Here is a 6,428-nt window from a genome sequence, read left to right on the forward strand (position 1 = left end):
CTATGTTTTTTACAGTAGTCTTGTATAGGTGTGAGAGTTGAACCATTAAGAAGGCATGGTAGTGGTGGTGATTTAGTTGATAAGTTGTGTCTAGCTCTTCTGACCTCATGGATTGTAGCCCACCAGGCTCCTCTGTCAATAGAAATTCCTATGCAGGAATACTAGAGTGAGTTGCCATTTCCTTCTCCAGGGGATCTTCCTGACCCAGGGATCAAACCCTGGTCTCCTTCATTGTAGGTGATCTCCTTCGTTGCAGGCAGATTCTTTACTGACTGAGCCACAAGGGATGCCCCAAAGAAGGCTTAGTGCCAATGACTCATTGCTTTCGAATTGTGGTGCTGGAGAAGACTCTTGAGAGTACATTGGATTGCAAGAAGATCAAACCAGACACTTTGAAATGAAATCAAACCTGAATATTTATTGGAAGAACTCTTGCTGAAGCTGAAGCTCCAAAGCTTTGACCACTTGATGCAAAGAGCTGACTCATTGGAAAAGATCATGATGCTGGGAAAGATTGAAGCCAAAAAGAGAAAGCATTGGCAGAAGATGAGATGGCTAGATAGTGTCAGTGTCTCAATGGACATGAATTTGAGCAAGCCCTGGGCCAATAGTGGAGGACAGAGGAGTCTGGCACGCTGTAGTCCATGAGGTTACAAAGAGTTGAACACAACTTAGTGAGTGAACAATAACAAAAGTAATCAAAACAATATGGCACAAAAATAGAAATATAAATCAATGGCATAGGATAGAAAGCCCAGAGAGAAACCTACCCTCTTATCATCACCTAGTTCAGGACAAAGGAGGCAATAATATATATGGAGAAAAGGTAGTCTCTTGAATAATTGGTGCTGGGAAAACTGGTCAACTACATGTAAAATAATGAAATTAGAGCACTCCCTAACACCGCACACAAAAATAAACTCAAAATGAACTAAAGGGCTAAATGTAATGCTTCAGTTCAGTTCAGTTGCTCAGTCGGGTCTAACTCTTTGCAATTCCATGGACTGCATCACACCAGTCCTCCCTGTCCATCACCAACTCCCAAAGTTTACTCAAACTCATCTCCTTTGAGTTGGTGATGCCATCCAACCATCTCACCCTCTGTCGTCCCCTTCTCCTCCTGCCTCCAATCCCTCCCAGCATCAGGGTCGTTCCAATGAGTCAGCTCTTTGCATCAGGTGGCCAAAGTATTGGAGTTTCAACTTCAACATCAGTCATTCCAATGAACACCCAGGACTGATCTCCTTTAGGACAGACTGGTTGGATCTCCTTGCAATCCAAGGGACTCTCAAGAGTTTCTCCAACACAACAGTTCAAAATCATCAACCCTTCAGTGCTCAGCTTTCTTTATAGTCCAACTCTCACATCCATACATGACTACTGGAAACACCATAGCCTTGACTAGACAGACCTTTGTTGGCAAAGGAATGTCTCTGCTTTATAATATGCTGTCTAGGTTGATCATAACATTTCTTCCAAGGAGTAAGCATCTTTTAATTTCATGGCTGCAATCACCACCTGCAGTGATTGCTAGACACTATAAAACTCTTAAAAGAAAACATGAGCAGAACCCTCTTTGACATAAATCAAAGCATTATTTTTTGGAGCCACCTCCTAGAGTAATGAAAATAAAAACAAAAATTACAAATTGTACCTATGAAACTTAAAAGGTTTCCTATAGTAAAGTGAACCATAAAGAAGATGAAAAGACAACCCTTGGAATGGAAGGAAATATTTGCAAATAAAACAACTGATAAAGGATTAATCTCCAAAACACAAACAGCTCATGCAGCTCAATATTACAAAAAAAAAAAAAAAAAAAACCCAACCAAAAAATTGGCAGAAGATCTAAATAGCATTTCCTCAAAGAAGACATGGGAAAGTAGCACATGAAAAGATGCTCAACACCGTTAATTGTTAGAGAAATGCAAATCAAAACTACAAGAAGGTATCATCTCAGACCGGTCAGAATGTAGGCCATCAAAAAAAATCTACAAACAATAAATCCTGGAGGGGGTGTGGAGAAAAGGAAACCCTCCTACAATGTTGGTGGAAATGTAAGTTAGTTTGCTACTATATAGAATAATATGAAAGCTCCTTAAAACAACAAAACTAAAGATAGAACTGCTATATGATTCAGTAGTCCCACTGTTGGGCATATACTTGGAGACCATAATTCAAAACGATGCATGAACCCCCATTTCATTGCAGCACTATTTACAATAGCCAGGACAAAGAAGTAACCTAAATGTCCATCAACAGAAGAGTGGATTAAAAATGTGATACATTTTAAAAGAGAATGTTCAGCCAGTCAGTTCAGTTCAGTCGCTCAGTTGTGTCTGACTCTTTGCGACCCCATGAATCACATTACTCCAGGCCTCCCTGTCCATCACCAACTCCTGGAGTTTACTCAAACTCATGTCCATTGAGTGGGTGATGCCATCCAGTCATCTCATCCTCTGTCATCCCCTTCTTCTCCTGCTCCCAATGTTGCTCAGCCATAAAAAAGAATAAAATAATGCCATTTGTAGCAACATAGACAGACTTAGAGATTGTTGTACTGAAGAAAGTAAGTAACATAGAAAGACAAATATCATGATATCATTTATATTTGGAATCTAAAAACGGGGTACAGATGAACTTATTTCCAGAATAGAAGTAGAGTCATGGATGCAGAAAACAAGCTTACGGTTATCACGGGGTGGGTTGCTGTTCAGTGCTAATGTGTGTCCAACTCTGCGACCCCTAGTCTTCCCTGTCCTTCCAGGTAAGGGGGGGGATGAATTCAGAGACTGGGGTTGATACATAGACGTTATTATACATACATAATAGACAACTAATAACAGAGAAGTCTACTCAATGTTCTGTAATGGCCCATATGGGAAAAGAATGTAAGAAAAAGATGTGCACATATGTATATGTATAATTGATTCACTTTGCTATACACCTGAAACTAGTACAACATTGTAAATCAACTAAAAATCTAAGAAATACATTAAAAAAAGAATTTTTAATCCCTGTAAATAGGCACTATGTGTACTGTTTGATACTGAAGTGTCATTGATTATGTCCTTAACAAATATTGGTGGAATTAAACATGTGGCAAATTATTTTGATATAATTATTGATGAATATAAATAAAATGTTTTTTAAAGTTTTGCATATTTAAAACAATATAATTTCTTATTATGCAAATGATATCATTTACATATTTGATTTTACTGTATATTAAAATATAAATTACCTATAACACCTGTAACACTGTGAGATAAAAGTAAGGTGAACCATTTTTTATATATGCATGGGAAGCTAAACACAATTGGCAGAAACTAAATTTTTGATACATGGGTCTATTTTTAATTCCAGTAGATAAATCTATAATCTGAAAAATAGGTTTTTACAAATTTTCTATATGCTTATGATATACAAATTTGTGTGTGAATTATGAATAATTAAAGGAATGCATCTGATCACATTGGGTTAAATATTTTTATGAAGAAAAAAGCTATTAAAATTAGTCCAAACAGCCAACATAGCAGTTTAGAGGAAACATGTGCTATAATTTGTTAAGCTCTAACCTTTTCTGTATTAGAAAAATACTTTGACACAAACACTTTACAAATGTCAGCAGAAAATCTATATTCCATTTCTTCACATTGGTTTTGTGACATTGTGTTTGCTGATATTCGACAAGGGATAAGTTGGGATTGATTTCTTCTGCCATCGCTCTTTTCTGTTGTATTATGGGAAATTAAAGGACTGAAATGAACTGAGTCCCTCATAACCCCATAGTCAGTCATGTGGGCAAACCTACAAGAGGTAAACCTCTGTACTTTCTGGCTCTTAAGGGTCAATAGAAACTTTCAGAATAGCACACATTAAGGAATTATCGAGAATTTAAAATCTGTGAAGAAGAGAGGCGCTTCATGAATACTTTATAAAAAGGATTTCAAATCTAAATGGATTTTAATCAAATTTCTTGTTCTTACCCTACAAATAAATGTTCATGTATCTTACTGGCAGCGGAAAACCACAAATCATTTTAGCATTAGAACTCAGCCGTCTTTTGTTTCATGTCCATAAAGCAAAGGATGTGGAGAGGCATTTCTGTGAAGACTGAGATCTGTGAGTCAGAAGAATGGATGTTTAGGGCTGGGGTCATGCTGTACTCGCTGAACTCTGGGTACTCTATATACTCTGGATGTATACTCTCTCTGTAGAGAGTGTATAGAGTGTATATATATAGTACAGAATATACTCTCTATACTCTGGATCCTAAGTGATAGAGGATCTTATGCATTTTATAGTGATGATTGTGTGTGTGCTTAAATCACTTTACAAATCATGGAGTTCATGGACCAGTTTCTTCTCCCCAGGTTTGAGGACATACATATTTTGAAAATCTGAACTTGAATTACTATATCATTCTTCTCCTGTATTTATGAATAATATGTACCTAATTAAATAATAACTGTAATGTGTGTTTTTTGAACTTTTACTTGATTTGAATTTTAGTGGGATGCATATTAAGTATGTGCATCTTAAAGTCCTCAGAAATGGATCATTTGAATGTTGTAAATGCTCAGTTTAAAAATACCACCTCTTGTTAGGCTGCTCCCTTTAAAGAAAAAAAATTCTGGTTTATATGCTGATGTTAATTTTTAAAGTGACACGAGTCAATGACCAAAGAGTTTAAGTATTTATTTCCCTGGATATATATTATCCTATTGCTTAGTAGATGTCAATGATATGATACTTACACCTTTCTGATTAAGCGCCTGTTGAACTTTAGATTGCAATAATCAAAGACTTGTTCAATTTCAATTTTAGATTATTTAAGAAGTCTTCAGCAAAAAAGACATTATAATATGTGATGATTACTGTAGATGTTATGAGAGAGGCTCTTAAATCCAGTGGGAATGTTCATCAGCATACTGTAATCAGCAACTAGAGAGAATGCTTAATTACAGTTATTTAGGTGACAAGTTGTAGTACTGGCATTGAAAGTATAAGAGGATGCCTGGATTAACACTTGCAACATGTAAGAGGGTATGAAAACACATCACTATCAGTTAGGATATCTCACTATAAGACTTTATATTAATTTGTCTTATTCTGCAAATTCCAAATTCAGTCCTCACTATTACTTACCTAAATATTTCTGAAAAAGAAGCACAGTATTTTATATGAAAAATAAAATCCTATTTGTTAAAAGAAGCTTATTTTATTTCATCTTGTGTAATTTATTTTATTTTAGTAACTTGTCAAGTGTTTAGTTATTACAACATAACATGGATATGACTATCACTTTACTTCAAATTTGTGGTAGCACATAAGCAACTATTTTTAATTTATTAAATACAAATTATAGCCTATTTTTTTAAAAGGAGATCTTTTTGTAGGTCTTATCTTTCATATTGTTTAAAAATAACTAATCTTGAAAAAAAATTCACCTTTTAAATACTGTTATGTTAGTTTCCTTTGGCTGCTATAATGAAGTGGCTGAAAACAATAGATATTTATTCTCTTACAGTTCTGAAGGCGAAGAATCTGAAATCAAGATGTTGACAGGGCCTCAATCCCTTCAAAGATTCTAGGAGAGATCCCACTCCTTGCCTTTCTGGTTTCTGTAGGCTGTCAGAGTTCCTGGGAATGTATCTGGCATCACTCCAGTCTCCGATTTTATAGTCACGCTCTCTCCTCCTCCTCTGTTCGTCTATCTTCCCTGTGTCTCTGATAGGACATTGACACTGAATGTCACGACATCTGACTTGATATTGAATCTAGGGCTCACCGGATAATCCAGAATGATATCTCCATCTCTGTCAATATTCTTTTATCCAGTAAGTTAACATTCACTCTTTCCAGGGATTAGGAGATGGATGTCTTTGGGCAGGGATGGTCATCACTTACCCCATTACAACTGGTTTATTTTATCACTGTATAATCAATATCATATTTCCTACCAGGAACAACTCAGTTTTTGAAAGCAGATTCTAATGAGATATGACAGATTAATTAAGTGACTATGATGTACATTTGAAGACTGTATTAGTAATGTCACATATTTTAATATTGAGAATGAATGCTAATATGAAGCATATTACTGGGTTACATTAAATTCCTTGTATGTTGTTTTATTTTGAAAGAATATTGCTTGATAAAAAATCACTTTACTGCCTTTATGAGGTACATTGAAATATTTCATCTTTACTGATATTAAAATGCCTATTTATTTAAGGTGTAGAACATGACTTAAAGGTATTAAGGACTGAGGTAAGGACATATGCTTATTGATACATTCTAATAAGAGATAATAATGACCAGAAAGTTAAAAAGTATAGATGGAAAAGAAAATATGGTTATCAAAACTGCTTGTGGTTGTGTCAATAATAAGTTTTTCTACAATTAGTGATAGAATTCTGAGA

This window comes from Muntiacus reevesi, chromosome 19 (genome assembly GCF_963930625.1).
Source record: "Muntiacus reevesi chromosome 19, mMunRee1.1, whole genome shotgun sequence".
In the NCBI taxonomy this organism is placed as follows: domain Eukaryota; kingdom Metazoa; phylum Chordata; class Mammalia; order Artiodactyla; family Cervidae; genus Muntiacus; species Muntiacus reevesi.